General features: G+C 40.4%; 1 protein-coding gene across 1 annotated transcript in view; it reads right to left on the bottom strand.

The window, feature by feature from the left end:
- DGKI (diacylglycerol kinase, iota) overlaps positions 1–17582 on the bottom strand; it is a 325776-nt gene that overhangs the window by 202615 nt on the left and 105579 nt on the right. Inside the window, exons 4-6 of the mRNA XM_014530144.1 lie at positions 15708–15782; positions 14367–14423; positions 6865–6930 (exon numbers count right to left, since the gene is read on the bottom strand). The gene's annotated coding sequence lies outside the window, so the exon portion shown is untranslated. The remainder of the gene's footprint in view (positions 1–6864; positions 6931–14366; positions 14424–15707; positions 15783–17582) is intronic.

Here is a 17582-nt window from a genome sequence, read left to right as displayed (position 1 = left end):
ACATGATTTCCAGTCATTTTTTATTTTTGAGGCAGATGACTTCATGGAAGTACATAGCTTAACCCAGGATTTTGGAATTAAGGTATAATTGAAATTAAGCTTGTAATAATGGCTACAAATTTACATTTTATATTACATGTTAACCATTTGTAACTGTGATGCTTACATTCATATTTTATGACTGTCATGATTCTAGGGCAAAAATGCTTTATACGAATACTTGTGTCATATTTAATATGGCCCAAACTGCATACAACACTTTAACTGTTGGGTTAATATCTTTGTCCTAAAATGCCATCCATGGCACAATGGGCTCGTATGTGCAGTAGCCATGATGGCAGTGATGAATGCTATGTTTGGGTCCAAAAGCATGGGCTCCTACTTACCAAAACTGAGCTAGCCACTACCACTGCTGACTGTGTAACCTTCCAGCAAAAGACACAACGAAGCTGAGCACCCAATATAGCACCATCCCTCAAACACACCATCAGCTACTTGATGGCGAACTGATTACACTCACCCCCTTCTATTATGGAAGCGGCAGCAACTCATCCTGACTGGAATCAACACATATTCCGGGTTTGGGTTTACCATTCCCTTTTGCAGGGTCTCAGTCAGCACCACTATGCGAGTGTTTACAGAGTGTTTGACCCACCAACAAAGGATCCTGCACAACACCGTGTCAGACCAAAGAAACTATTTTACAACAACAGAGGTGCAGGGGTGAGCACATGGCCATGCGATGCACTGGTCCCATCACAGCCCATGCCATCCAGAAGCTGCAGGATGACAGGTGGGACGATCTTTTGAAGATGTAACAGAGGCTGCAGCTTTGAGAGGAAACCCTATGAGCACCATCCTCCAGTTTCAGTATACTCACTAAATCCATGACCATTGAATGGTGATGTGTTTCCACAGTAAAATCCACAGAGGCAACAACCAAAGAGTGGCAGTAGGAGTGGCCTTGTTCTATTATCACTTCCATTGGCCCACGTGGAGGGAATTTGTGCTTCCTGTCCCCACAACTCTGGGCTCCGAGGGTCTGAATCCCAAACAGAGAACATCTCCACCATGGGACATAACGAAAGGCCCTTAGAACTTGAACTACCACTACACTCAGTTACTTTGGAATCTTCGTGTCAAGAGACTAGCAATCACAGTAAAGAGTCACCATTTGGCAAGTCACCATCTTAGTCCCAATCATTAGGTGGAGGCAAAGTTGTTATTTGAGAGTGGAGGCAGGAAGAATATATCTGGTACCAATTATCCACTGAGGCTCCTTTCTACTTCTCTGAAAAATGTTGGTGATAAGTGGACAATTGCAGCAACCAAGATCTGAAGATCAGACTGCTCAAAGGTAAGGGTCTTTGTCACCACACTAGGTAGGTCATTGCTTGAGACTGAATGTTTGTGTCCCCTCATCATTCATATGTTGAAACCTAATCTCCAATTTGGAAGGTGATAAGGTCATTAGGGTGGAGCCCTCATGAATGGGATTAGTGCCCTTGTAAAGGAGACTCTTAAAGTTCTTTCCCCGTCCTCCATGTGAGGACACAGAGAGAAGATCACTGTCTATGAATAAGAAGGAGGCTCTCACCAGACATCAATTCTGCAGGCATCTTGATCTTGGATTCCCAGCCTCCAGACTGTAAGGAATAAATTTCTGTGTGTTTTTTTCAGCTACCCAGTCTATGGTATTCTGTAATAGCAGCCCAAACAGACTAAGACAGTCACCTAGACCAGAAGTGTTAGTTGAGATGAATTCAGAATGGGTGGTTGAGCAAGAAAATGATAATTAGTTGCAGATTTAAGACCAGCTGCCAGAAAGAGAGCTGTAGTTTATCTCACTAACCTTCCTCTTATATGTTTCTCCAGGAAATAAGACCAACCAGAATCCTGAAGAAGCTGTACTAAAAATGTATTATGTGAAAGGAGTGATGCTGAGAATCACCAAGTGACAGGGACAAACTGTATTGGATGCTGTGGTGTTCCACCCAGGTGACCCTGCTTCAGGCCGAGGCATTCATCCCATTCTCCCAGTTAAAGGAGATACCTTTCCATCTTTAGGACTTGCCCTAAGCCTAAAAGAGTCACCTCACCCAGACAGCCCACATCCAGTGATGGGTCACGGTCGGGCAACTCTGAGTTCAACTCCTCCCTCTGCGCCATCCCAGAGCCTTGGGACCAGAGTGACCAAAGTATCACAGTATCACATTACTGCCCCTACTGGGGCTCTGACCAGGCCCAAGGTCTGGGGAGCAGTGGCAGTAGCAAAACCACCCTAAAGGTGAGAACTGAGTGACTTAGCCACCTGGGGTCTGCAGCAAGGAGCACTGGTTCTGAGCCCGCAGCCCCCTGTTCCTTTTTTAAATGTTTATTTAATTAAGTTTATTGAAATATCATTGGTTAATAACATTGTATGTTTCAGGAGTACAATTCTTTAATACAATGCCAGTATTATAGAATATCTGCTCACCACTCAGAGTCTAGTCTCTTTCCGTTACCCTCTTCATCCTCCCCACCCCCCTTTCCCTCCAATAACCATTATACTGCATTATTGACATGCAAGAAGCTGTACATGTTTAATATATACAACTGGATGAGTTTGAAGATAAGTATATACCTGTGAAACCACCACCACAATCTATGCCATAAAAATATCTATCATCTCCCATCCTATTATTTTTTGTGATAAGAACACAACATACTATCTATCCTCTTTGCAAAATATTAGGTATACAATATAGTATTATTAACTATAGGCACTGTGTTGTACAGTACATCTCTAGGATTCATGCATCTCGCATAACAGAAACTTTGTACCCTTTGACTAATCTCATCCCATTTCCCTCCTCAGATGTATCTGAAGGACCTTATGCTAAGTGAAATAAACCAGGCACAGAAGGGCCAATATTACATGATGCCACTCTTATGAGGAATCTAAAATAGTCAAACTCATAGAAGCAGAGTAGAATGGCGGTTGCCCTTGTCCCCTGTCTTGATACTCAGCCAAGGTCAGGAAGGAAAGCCAGGCTTCCAGCACCTATGTTGGCAGGGACTCCACGGGAGGCTTAATTTCTTTGTCCTTGTTATATTACCCTCTCCACACCTCCCGGGTCCTCCTGGGGCTAATGGCAGAAGATCCCACTGTTTTATATGGACAAACACACAGACAGGCAAACAACCAAGCCTGCCTGTCCAGTGCATGGATCCTCACCATCAAACTCCCCTTCCTTGTCCCTAACCGTGCAGGGTCTCCTGAAAGCTGAGCCCAGGATGCACACATTTGCAGATCAGTAAATGTTTAAACTGATAACAAAGCCCCAGGTATTCTTCATCATTTTTAGACTCTGTAACCCCTTTCACTATTCATATCTTAACTGCACCCCCATGGAGTGTTTTTAATCATTTTTGTCATCTTTGCATTACAAAAATGCTATTAAGTATACCTCTTTGAGATAGTGCATATTTTGAATACTGCCTATAAGTTCATTTTTAATTAATTTTCAACAATATTCATTACAAGAAAGAGTAGTTTTGACATGTTCCCACTTAATTAATGCTGCCTGCTGTTTAATTTACTTAATTACATATGAAAGTGTGTATGATTTACAGACAAGTAATTCATAATGATACCACATGTCTGTTAGACCCATAGGGCATCAAACATGTAGACTGAAGTTTGACTACGTGTTGTTGCATTAAAAACCGCTTTCAAGATCTATTGTTTAACTTTCAAAAAGCGCATTTATTCGTGTGACTTTTATATATGTCTCTAAATAAAACATAAGGTTTCAGATAGTAGTTTACAAGCATATCCCTATAGTTACCACAGTGCTGGGTTTAGATGCTTGGTTCCTTCAAAGATAAAAAGGCAAATTAGCCATAATCATGGCAGCATTTTTCCTTTGCCTATTGATTTGTAAATCACAAAGAACAACTCAGTGTTGAAAAAAAAGTGATTGAATAAATGTAAGATCTGGGGAAAATTCTTAAGAGATACATTTACAGAATAAGCAAGCAGCCTGTCTCTCCGCATTCACTGAATACAGCTTGACATTAAGCAACACGTGCTAGATCAGTCCACTGGCCCCCTGGATCCACCTCCCATCTTTCTCTACACCATGTCCTATTGTAAAAGTGACTTTTATGGATCGTCTTGACAGTGTCCCTTGTGATCTTGTTTCTACTGGGTTTGGCCACTAGAGAGTGGAGGTGACTAAAGCTGGAATATTTATTCCCCAGCTGGTGGGTCACCCGGGGCTGGTTAAGTCTCACACCCCCTGTGAGACTTGGGTGTCTCTACACTCTGCTCACACATTTTAAATATTCTCTTTATTAAACATTCATCTAACTACACAATTTGAGTGTAAATATGCCTTCTCTTTTCTGCCTGGACCCTGTCTCTTACATAATGTAGGGCTATGAATGAAAACAATGTGAAACTACATAATGGTCATAAACATGGCCGCCTGTGATAGTCAGCAAATATTAAAGCGACTGAGCAATGGGATCATGAGCTCTCTCATTGAATATCCACTAAATGCCACACACATGCAGCCAAACACATATTCAGGGCTGAAGAGAAAATCAGTCCAAATATGTACTTTATTGATGATTTTAAAAGTAGACATTGAAACCCCAGATATTCCTTAACCATAAACACTCCCTAAGTTTTGCTAAGTAAAATGATTATTTTCACCCCATCCCAATGGGTAAATTAGAGAACAATATGTATAGTTCTGTGTGTAGTGTGTATGGGAAATTGTTTAAAAATCTCTGGATATGTAAGAAAGTACAACTCTACCAATGAAAATTATGCATCGCACAAAAGTTTGAAATGAATTTTCAATCACTCCATCTGTAGATGCAAGTAGAGCTACTAACTTTCCTCTGATCCAGGGTTCAAGCCAGAATCCAGAGAAGGTTTAATCATTATCCACCAAGGAGATACAGGTCTCAGACAATCCCATGTCGTAATTGCTTAAGTCTCTGGGAACTCACGAGCAGCTGGGTCATACACACAGGAGGTAAATATCACAGTACTAGATGAGGGGAACACACTGTGAGGAGCTGGGATGGCTGACTTCCCCACGGAGAGCTGGGAGCGCTCCAGATGGTAGCCTGAGAACACGGGGCAGCAACTCAGAGCCCAGGGAGTCCAGTTCCTCCCGCCCAGTGGACCATGCCAACAGAAGACACAGCCAGAGAAGGGTGTAACATGACACCAGGGAATACTCACCACAAAATATATAACGTTCATTGATTTTTCTTTTGATAAAATCCCTCCACCTCTATTACAGTTTATCATGTGTTGAGGTGGAGGCAGTTACTAGGCTGTCAAGAGAAGGTATTTTTCCAAAGTGAAGGACCTGTTCATCCAGATCCTTCCTACTCTTCGCACCTCCCATCTCAAAAGTGGCTGTGCCTATCTGTTTCTTCTCTCTTTTATACACCCCCTTCCCAACACACACACACACACACACACACACACACACACACACACACACACTTTTGTGGGAAAGTTGTAGAAAGTCTGCAATGCCCTAAGTAAGGGTAAACCTACAAGCGCAGTGCCACACCAGAAAGGAAAGGGGTAGATGGACCCAAGGAAGCAAGGCCACAGAAGAGTGGAGGGCTGAGCAACTTGTCCACGGCCATGTAAATGGCTGGTAAGATTCAGTCCACTCCCCCTTCCTCCTCATCTTCTTTTCACCTGCCCCACCTTTCAATCTATTTCATCCGTCCTCTTTACAGGCTAGAAAGGAAGTACCTGAGAATCACTGGGTTAAACTGGAGAAGATGATACTAGTTAGAATGGGGGGCCATAGCCTTGAGGGTAAGGTGTGTAGCCTTGCAAAGCACAAGGGGGTAACCAATGGCAACAAAATAATGTTTTCTTCCCAAGCACTGTGCAATCAGCAAAATCAATAAAACCTTTTCCAAGTCTCACTCACTCTCAACCCCCCTACCTCAGGCAGCCAGTAGTTCCTTGTATCCCTCTATTGTCAAAATGCCATACTGGTCAGCTCACCACAGTGCCTGACCCAAAGGAGTCACATGGATAAATAAACAAATTGGAAATTGTTAATTGATGAGGAATATATTCTCCCAAATTATATTGCTCTCTACCAAATCAAAACGTCCCTTTACTGAGTCCAGCTTACTACCAATGTAAGCTGGACTCAGTAAAAAAACAATCTTTGTAGCATGATTCACCACAAGTTTAACCTTCCCATACAGGCCTTTCGTTCCTAAAATGAGTCTTTGTACATTGCAAAAAAAAAAAAAAATTCCATAACCCAAATCTGTTGGGTTCAGTAGCATGTAGAATTCATGGAGTTTCATAGCATGCCAGTCATACTAAAAGAAACAGTAGACATAAATAATACATATGAGAAGGGTATCCAGTAACTGGATAATATCCTAAGGTAGCAATACATTTCTTGCTTCATGCTATGTTTCTGCTCGGCTGCAATACTATATCAACAAAAGTAGTGTTATTTAACACACCATTGACTTTCTGTTGCTGATCAAAGATGTATGGTGGGTCAGCAGTCTTCAGAAGGGGGTTTTAACAAAATAGAAAGTGTTTTCGAAACTATTAACAATGAAATTCACCACGAAAGTATATCCATCTCTCTTAAAATTTGCTAATTCCTTGTATTAAGACCTCTGACTCTTGCAGTGAGTTCTAGAACAACTAAGATACCTCTTTAAGGAAAGGGGACTTGGAGAAATAAGGCCTTTTGGAGGGAGGTGGCATACTGAGCACTGGATTTGGGTGATGGGACTCATCTACCTCGGGTGCTTGCAAAGGCCTGAGGAGCCTCCTGCTGTGGCCGTGGGTGCCCAGCCCCTTACCTTACCACACTGCTTACACTTTCCCTCCTGCCGACGCCTGTGCACCCAGTGATGACGCACAAAATTCTGTGGAAAAACAAAATAAAAGAAATCGATTTAAATTTGCAAAACCAATATTAGGGTTCTTGTTTTAAGGATACAGATTTCTGTACACCATCATCTAAGACCACATTAACACAAAAACAAGTAGGTGTATGTGTGATTTGCATAACAATAAATATGAATCCATTCAGAAAAATTAAGCTAACTCTCCTTCCCAGCCATGCATCCTGTCCCTCCTCCACGTCTTGCTAGTGACAAATGGCCACACCAGGTCACTGTTACTCTCCTCTCCTCCTAGTAAAACCCTGTGCAATCGTGAGCATGCCACGGGACCTTGGGCTGGGAGGTAACTGAGGCAGGTCAAAGAAATATCCTGAGAGAAGCGGGAACAACCATGTCCAATATTTTTTTAACAAATATGTATTTAATGCTTCTTTATATGCCAAGCAGGCACCATACTAAACATTTGAGCTAGAAAGCACTTAAAAAAATTAGATTCTCAGACAGAAATAGATCTCCTGACTCAGGACACAAATGGTGGGAATCTGTTACTAGTGAAAGTGAAGGAAGAGAAAAGCTGAAGGACAAGAGATGTGAGCACGTCGTGAGTTTTTGCAATGACCTTGAGTTTAAACTGTCCTTGAGACCTCTGAACTAGATCAGCTTTCAAGCTCTATTCTTGTCTTGGGTTGTGGGAAACACGGAAAGTCCCTTCCCTCCCAAACAGATAAGTACTCCTGGGGCAGAGAGGTCAAGGAGCATCCATCACCACTGCTCTTAGGATACATCATAACAAAGTTGTCTTCAGGCCTAATTCATGGTGCAGGTGAACCCTAAAAGCTTATATAATTGACTCTCCTTGAGCCAATACATCTAATATACTTGTGAATGTCTTTTCTCCTGCCCTTTTCTGAAAAAATATACTCTATCTGAGATTAACATGTCTGTTGGTTATCAGGCCACAGCCCATGCTTTCCCTTTAAAAGGCCTTTTAATGTAGACTCGGTCATTCGGCAAACACTAAATACCTACTGTCTGCCAAGCACTGTTCTAAGTACAGAGGAACACAGAAAATAGATCAGTGTTGAGGAAAAATGAGTTGTATTAAGGCAGAAAATCCAGAGTGACAAAAATACCCCTAAAGAGCACTGACATTATCAATTCCAAAATGCCACTTCTATTTCTCTATATAATGCCAAATCCATTTAAATTAAAACTCAACAAAGATCCTGGGGGAGTAATAGTCTTTTAACTATAATAAGAAACAATGAAACATAATGGTCCCACTAATTAGTCTAATTTTGGTCTTGCTTTTCCCACAGCAGCAGTTTAATAAAACACAAACATAATTCATATATATATATATATATATATATGTACTCAGAAAGAAGCTAATAATAATAGCTAACATTTGTTGAGAACTGTGTGCCAAGTACTTTTTAAAACATTTCACACGTGATCATTTTCATTTTCATGAAGACAGCCGAGGTGTTGTTGAGTGGGTATGTGCCAGTAAAATCCTATGAGCTGTTGAAATACTGAAATATGTCTATGTTGGTGGGTAGGCTGTAACTTAGTGCCCCTAGCATCCCCCAGCTCCTCCTCAACTGCCATAGCAACCCACCACCCCACCCTCTCACAACGCAGACCACTTCTACTTCCTCATTATTAAGCAACTAAAATGTTAACATTTTGCGCAGCAGGTCTCCAAGATTCAATCCCAATGGGCTCTCTTTCAAAAACAAATCACGTTGCCTGGGCCATGCCCTTGGATTTCCCCAGGAAACTCAGACGTCTGGGCTGTGCCCAATGTGGTTGTCTGTGCAAGCTTAAATATCAATATAGGCAATTCTGGGCCCTATGGCCTTCAGGACAACGGCAGCAAGTCCAGGAACCTGTCTAGTTATCAGTGTCCACAGCATCAGTTCAGTGCAAACACTACTGGGGACGAAAGTACTGAACTCGCCACCTCTGCTCCCCAGGTGAGGCAGACATCCTCAGGCTTCCACCTGCTTAAGTGAGAAGAACGTTAGCCTACTGCCTGTTAAGGGTAAAGGCCGGGGGAGACAAGGGCCAGCTGCCAATGGTGCTACATCCTAATTCACAATATTGCAGGGCACATTATCAGGGGGTTGTACCTGAATTATCATATGATCCTCACCTAACAGATGAGGAAACTAGAGCAGAGAGTAGTTACTTAAAATGTAAGGGTCAGAGCAAGGCTGCAATCCCAGGCAGGCTGACCCAGAGCCTATGCTCTGAAACACAGGGTCATGGCACCTCTCCTTTGCTCTGGAAGATCAGGTTCAAGCTCCAGGAAATGACTTCAGTGACATTTGGAAATATTGGAAATACTGAGTATATTAAACAGTGGAAATACTGAATATATTAAAATGCCAGACAGAATTACAAGGGATATAGAAATTTATTATAACTGCTATTAGTTTAGCAGAAACAAGGGAGAATGAACAATATCATTGATGGTAAGAGAAATTCTCTACTTGTTGTGATTATAAACCACCTACTGACTATCCATTGAAGAGGAAAACACTGGAAGAATTTGACAATTACCCATGTGAAATCATGGCTAACTCTTGGGAATATTTAGCTGCTGACAGCTCTAATCAAAAGATTAAACCAGCAATTTCCACAAATCAATAATTATTTGCAAATTATAAGACTGACTTATCTGTGTGACAATGTCTATTGTTTGGTAATCTGATATATAATATCATGTAGTTTAGTTTATTTAGGGGATAAGCGAGGGCATTTTAAAATTATTTAAATATTAACATATATAACTGCATGTTGTTAAATATTTTTAATATCATCCTCCCTAGGAAATAGGTAGGCAACTAAAAAAAAAAAATAAAGACACAGTAAGATAAAGTAATTTAAGCAAAAGTACTGAAGGGGATAATACCAGTTATTATACTAAATATATAGTATAACATACTATGTATACTAAAGAAGAAACTGAATAACTTCCCCCTGTCTATGACTCTATAATTTGAGATGTCAACATCCTTCTATTCAGAGGTCTCGCTGGGCCTAATATAAATTTCTTTTACCACCAATTAAACATAATTTGAACAAAGTAAACATCCAATAAATATGTTTTGAGTTGAATGAAATTCTCAACCTCATTTCTTTGGCAATTCAATTATGTAATTACCATTATGAAGGATCACCAATTGCCTTTATCAATTAGAAAAAGAATTCTACAGAATCACTGCTGTTTTCTAATACGTATTTTCCAAGAACTTTAATTTTTCACACTACTCCTTTTTGACACCTATTATCTCCTAAATTAATAAACTGAAATTAGACTCAGGATCCTTCCACTGCAAATATGAGTGTTGATACACTGTTAAGAAGATAGCAAAAAAAAAAAAGCTTCTGACACCATAACCACTTTTTATAGTTCATCAATAAACTCTGAATTATTCATATACTGTCTTTAAACACTGGGTATAGAAAGGGCTATTACTTATGGGTGTTAAAATCACAGTGACACAGTATTTCAGGATTTATATTCAGTATTGTAAGCAGAAATGCATAACACAATTGCTCAGTTATTTTCACATAGCCAATGCAATTCATAATATTATTCACAGAGCACTTTGAAGGATCTTAAAATTATAAGCCAATACATATAGCTTATGTCTAAGAAAACTGAGGTCCACAAAATTTCAACTTAGAGCTGTCCAACCATCACTCATGAAAAAACTTCTGTGTCATATACTCTGCAAGCAAAGGGCACAGTGACTATCAATCCCTGCCCTGGATCCCTGCCCTGAATCCCTGCTCTAACCACTGAGTACAAAAGAGGAAGAGGTGTCATTCACATTCTAAAGTGACTGTTCTTTTATTTACATTAAGTAAACTACCTAAGTTCTCTTAATTAAGAATCTCAAAGGGGTCATAGTCTCTTATAAGTTTCATCTTCCCATTGTCCTCTTAGACCAAGAGACTGTGAACATTTGGGGGAGAAATGGACACCTTTATGAAAGCATTCCGTCAACAGATATTGGTTGATCACATCCTCCGTGTCCTGGCATGATGAGTTTGGGACACAGTCCATGAGTGACCTCCCAAAGCTTATACTACAGAAAGACGACAGCAGACAAGTGATTAATACATATAAATACTTGTGACACATAACGTGCTCTGAATGGGGCAGAACAAGGTGCTCTGATAAAGAACAGGGTGCGGCCTGTGCAGAGGTGGTCATTAAGGAAGACACTGAGATGATATTTGAGCTGAGGCCTAACTATAAGAAACAGCTGGCCATGCAAAGAGATGTTCAGTACAGCAATGCCATGCACAAACATCTGAATATGGAGACTAGCTGGACATGCACCTCAAGAACTGAAAGGAAGTCCTTGTGGGAGATGGGTGGGTGCGGGAAACTACTGGAGAATTTTAGGCTGAAAAAATGATATAACCCAATTTTCATTTTAAATAATCACTCTCTTATATCATGGTAGATTGAAGGAGAAAATGAAGGAATTATGGAGAAGCGACTGCAGTGGTCAAAGTCAGAAATGGGGGTAAAGAGATGGTTTGCAATACATTTTATAAAGAAAATTGATAGGGCTGGCAAGTGAAACAGATGTGAGTCCATAAGAGAAGAAATCAATATGACCAGTCTTCTCGATTGAACAGCTGGATCAATAACCATCTCATTTTCTGAGGCATAAAAGAATTTTTTAAAAATCGTTTTTAAGATGATGGAAATGAGCTTAGTTTTTATGCATTGTATCTGATATGATTGTGATGCATTCAATGGGCATGTCAAATGGAACATGTAGTGTGGAGTAGACATGCAAAGCCAGGAATTGTCAGCCCAGAAGTGATATTTAAAGCCATGAGATTGGGTGAGCTCTTCCAACAAAAGTGGGCAGAGAGAAAACATGGCCAAGTACCAGCCCCAGAGGAAAAGGCAGAAATCAGGGGGAGTGAGCAATGAAAGGGAGTGGGAAGGACAACCCAGTGAAATAGAGGACAGTTAGGAAAGATGTCAAGACAGGAGAGCATTTCAAAAATAATGGAACATTGAACATTTTGAATACATTTGAAGGATTGAATAACAAAAGAACAGAAAAATATCTAATGGGTTTGGCATCAGTGAGATGTTGGCAACATTCAAAGAGCAATTTCAGTGAATTGAATTTCACAGAGTGAAAACCAGATCAGAACAGGTTAAAATGACTAGGAGGGGACATACTGTTTATGTATAACACACTTTCTGGAAGTTAGCCATGAGCACAAAACTGAGAATCAGAGTTGTGGATACAGTTGGTGGTTAAGGAATATTTTCATTGGTTTTAATGAAATGGGGTTTATTAGAGCATGTTTATGCTGATAAAAATAATCTGGAAGAAGGGGTGAAAATGAGGAAAGGAATAAACATCAAGTCCTTGCTAAGAAGATGAGAGAAGGTTTCCAAAACACTCATGGAGATCTGACTTCGCAGAAGAGAAGGGACACAGTTAGTGAAAACTAAAAACAAACAAAAAATACATGTATTAGAAAACTGCACATACAATAAGAATTATCTATGCAGAAAAAAAGAGAGAGATTAAAGAACAGAGAGCTAAAGGTAAACATATGAATCCCTGGTTTTTAAGGTAGAGTTTATGAATTCTAAGACAGAATAAACCAGTTAATTCATAAACTCTACCTTAAAAACACACAACTATTCCTTCTACTATCCTTTCATTCTATGAAATTTATCCTTCATTTGCGTTGTCATCAAGTTACCTCCTGGTCAATGCTACAGTGCACGTGGGTGGCACAATCCATCATTTTCCGTAGACTTTCCTCAACCTATATATCACCCATAGCCTGGAGCTACAGTATCCCAGATAACCGTTGTCATCAAGTTACCTCCTGGTCAATGCTACAGTGCACGTGGGTGGCACAATCCATCATTTTCCGTAGACTTTCCTCAACCTATGTATGACCCATAGCCTGGAGCTACACTATCCCAGATAACACAGGAAGGCTGACTGCCTCCACCAACATTCTTGTCTTCTCTAACTACATACACTGCTCCATCGCCTCTAAATAAAAGCTGAACAAATATATCTGAGTGCAGCTCTCATCCTATCCTCACTTCTGCTTACTGCTAACATGCAGTACTGCTCTTCTCTATAATTTCCTATTTACCTGTTTGTCTCCACTACCAGACTGAAAGGTCAGGGACTGGGCCCTGGATGATGGCTTTGCTAGCACATACGCACTCTTTTGTTATTGCCTGAGCAGCCACATTTTCGAAGAATAATGGTCCGATGATGCCTCCAGCCCCAAATCCGCACCAAACAGTGACACGTTGTGGTTGCATTTGTTTCTTAACAATCACTCATGGATTTTCTGAACACCGAATGCAACAATTTTGTCAATTAACTAAGACCTTCCTTCCTTCCTTCCTTTCTTCCTTCCTTCTTCCCACCCTCTCTCCCTTCCTTTCTATCTATCTATCTATCTTTCACCTATCTCCCTATCTATTTAGCCATCTATCTATCATCTATCTATCCATCCATCTATCCATCCATCTGTCTGACTATCTATCTATCTATTATCTATCTATCTATCTATCTATCTATCTATCTATCTATTATATATCATCTACCCATACATCTATCCATCCATCTATCTGTCTGTCTTCCTATCTATCTATCTATCTATCTATCTATCTATCTATCTCTGTATCTCCCTATTTATCTCTTTATTGATCCATCTATCTACTTACTTATTCATTTAACAGATGAAAACACTGAGATTTTGAAAGATTAGATGAGATGTCCAAAATCACACAGCATCAAGGCTGATTTTGAATCTAGACAGTCTGACTCCATTGTTTATAGGAATTATCAGTAGCTATACTGCCCCCAAGGAGCTTCTACCCATTCAAAATTGAAAAATCAAATTAAAATGGACCTAAAGACAATAAAATGCCATTGCTTTCTTACCTTTTCAATTCTATCACTGCACCCTCCCCTACTCTCAGGTGCATTCAGTAAGACTTTAGCTCTCTGCACATTCTGTGAGAAGAAACCTGGGGATTTTTATTCACTGTATTTATTGATGTATCAATAAAAAGCTGATGTAAAATGAAGGGAGATACAATTTTTGTTTTAATTTTTTAAGTATTTTTTATTGATTTTTAGAGAGAGAAGGGAGAGGGAAAGAGAGATAGAAACATTTATAAGACAGAAACATCATTGATCAACTGCCTCCTGCATGTCCCCTTCTGGGGATCGAGCCCACAACCTTGGCATGTGCCCTGACAGGGAATCAAACCGTGACCTCTTGGTTCCTGGGTTGAACCCAACCACTGAGCAACACCAGCCTGGCGATACACTTTATTTTTAATACCTGGTGAATATCTTTAAGTCCAGTTAATCAATGGGAAATTAAAGCCAGTATTTGAAATAGAGCTCTGAAATACTCACTTCTCTTGGTGATCTGGAGCCCCCTTCTCGAAATGTTGGTTTACATCTGAAATTAATCTGCCATTTAAAAAGAGAAGTGTATTACATTAGGGATAGGCATCATATTGGAATGAGTTACCTGAATAAACCAACATGTGACAGATATTGAGACGACAAAACAAGCCCCTCAAAGAATGAAGAACAAAGTTTAACACTATTTTTAGTCTTTTGAAATAATCACCTTAGATAATCTACAGAAATCCCAAGTGATTCTATACCTCCAATCCATGCCTCTTCATTCTCACTGATGAAATCAACATATCTTTAAACAATAAAGATAATAAAGAAACGGAGATAATAAAGAGTCAGGGGAAAATATAAGGCAGCTGAAATCATCCATCTGCATTTCAGATTTTAAAAGTAGGAAAATACAAACTTGGTAAATTTTTAATACGATAATGATGATACACGCACACCAAAAAAATAGCCTTTATTGAAGTATTCAGTAGTAGACAGGGAGGTCTCCTGGTCATTTACAGGCGGAAGGAGCATAGAAATGAAAGAGGAAAAGAGTTGGGACATGAGATAAAATATTTAGTAGTCATTCCCACAAAATATCAGTTGGCAACAATTGGCAATGTGTCTTTAAAGCTCAATGAATGTCACAGCAGATTAAAATAATTCAACACATTTACCCATGGCAGCTCAAGAACATAGATAAAGCAGAGAGTCACACGCGGAAATGGAGAAGGAGGCACGAGAGGGGAGAGGACAGCAGACAGCTCTCTACTGGGGCCTCTCCCTCCCCCCAGATGACAGATAAATGGACTATGCAGACTCCACTGACTCTGGATGCCACTTCCAGCCCCTCCCACATATGAACCTGTGAGTAGGAACACCGCTCACCGGGAGCAAGGAACTCAGAATTGCTTTCTGGCTTGGTCCTCTCCCTTGCCGGCACTTTATAGGAAGACATAAACTCACAGAGGTCAGGCGTATGTAAACATTGAAGAGTTTATGGAATTTTTTTTTCTTTAAGAGAAAACATCTTGTGGGAGGTTCTATGGGCGACTAACAATGCTTGCTGTTGTGAAGAATATCACGCCTACCAGGCTTTTCTCTCACCTTATCATTCCTTCTCCTGAGTCAACATAAAATGATATGAAATTATGCTTCAGAAAACAACAGAGCGAATGAACCTTAAGCACTATCTTTCCATTTTTAATCTGGTAAAAATGTTGGACTTCCAGTTTCCTAAAAGGGGGTTGTTTTCAAGAAGTTGGCAAAAGAAATTGACACCTGGTCTCAGAAGTCCCAACACTTGCAAGGTATCAGAATTTGCAGCAGGTGGCGCTGTCTCACCTTTTCTAGCTGTTCGATGCAGGCGGTGTGGACCACGATTTTACAGACTGCACACTTCCTCCTGAGGGCAGATTTCTACAACATTCAATTCAAAATACAAAAAGAAATGTTAGCATTCTGTTCTAAAGAGAGTATATGCAAATAAAGCAAACACTGCAATTGTTTATATTACTAAGCAATATAAGGTGAAATTTAAATTTTCACTGTAATCATTCAATAATATGGCTAACTTCATCAACAATGCTTGGATCCACCAAGTAGCTCCATATCCCCATGACTTAGGGTGGCCTAGATTTTCCCTTCAAAACATAATAATTATACTAGCTACTATATACTGAGTATATAATATAAACCAAGCTCTTTATTCTAAATTTCATAACCTAAAAAATGTAGACATTATTATCCTTTTATTTCCTTATATTTTTACTCCAGTACATAAGGGGCAAGACCAACCAACATTTAAAGTTAGGTGTAATTTCAAACCAAGCATTCTTTCCCTGCTGCCAAAGAGTCTGCATTTCAAGAGGTCAATCCATTTAGGCTTCTATCCCAGGCACGAATTTATACTAAGCTACTTGGGTTTCTGCCCAAATGTTCAGGAAAGCAAGGAGATAAGTCTAACTTTTACACCCAATAATAATAACAATAATAGTTATAATAACAGTAACAGCAGCTTACATGGATTTAATACTTACTATCTGCCATGGGCTCTTGTAAGCACTTCACAATTAGTAACTCATTTAATCCTCACAACCCTAAGGACTAGGTACTGTTCTCACTCCCATTTTACAGATGAGAACACTGAGACACCATAAGTGATATGCCCAGGGTCACACAGTTTGGGTCCACAGAGCCAGGTAGTCTGACTCCAGAGCTCCTGCTTATAAGCATTACACAATTTGACCTGACAGTCAATACCAGCTTAAATTCGCAATAAAAATACTTGTTGAGGTGTATCTTTTCTCTAACAATAAAAAAAAAAGGAGACACCATAAGTGATATGCCCAGGGTCACACAGTTTGGGTCCACAGAGCCAGGTAGTCTGACTCCAGAGCTCCTGCTTATAAGCATTACACAATTTGACCTGGCAATCAATACCAGTTTAAATTCGCAATAAAAATACTTGTTGATAGCTAAGATTTGGAAACAGCCTAACTCCAGGCCTCTTTCCAGAGCACAGATGAGAAGGCGGCTCTACATAAATGATTCTGGGGTTTGGGAACCGAAAGGAACTTATTGTAACAAAGCCCGTCTGTGAAATAGTCTATCAATGCTTCCCAGTGAGAAAGGCCCTGCTCCCCACCCTTAAGGGCGGTGCTAGTGTAGGTTGCCACCAACTCCCCACTTCTGATGTGTGGCTTCCCGGTTGGTTGAGGTATTATTTTGGCGCCACCTGTGGCAGGGAGAGAGAAGGAACATAGAGAACAACATAGACTGATAAACAGGGACAGATCCAAAGACAGAGAAACAGCGATCAGACTATCACTCCCCAGAGGGAAAGTAGGGGAGGGAGGGGGTAAGGGGAAGAGATCAAGCAAAGGACTTGTATGCATGCAAGCAGCAGAGAGAGAGAGAAATGGGTGGAATCCGGATTTACTCCTGCCAGTGCCAGTGCCATGTAAAGTCTAAGCTAGGAATGCTCAGGCCTCTTTCCAGAGCACAGATGAGAAGGCGGCTCTGCATAAATGATTCTGTAGTTTGGGGACCGAAAGGAACTTATTATAACAAAGCCTACCTGTGAAATAGTCTATCAATGCTTCCCCAGTGAGAAAGGCCCTGCTCCCCACCCTTCAGGGCGGTGCTAGTGTAGGTTGCCACCAACTCCCCACTTCTGATGTGTGGCTTCCCGGTTGGTTGAGGTATTATTTTGGCGCC

This window comes from Myotis brandtii, unplaced genomic scaffold (genome assembly GCF_000412655.1).
Source record: "Myotis brandtii unplaced genomic scaffold, ASM41265v1 scaffold724, whole genome shotgun sequence".
Lineage (NCBI taxonomy): Eukaryota > Metazoa > Chordata > Mammalia > Chiroptera > Vespertilionidae > Myotis > Myotis brandtii.
The sequence above is the reverse complement of the archived record's forward strand: the minus strand, read 5'-3'. Positions and strand labels throughout refer to the sequence as shown.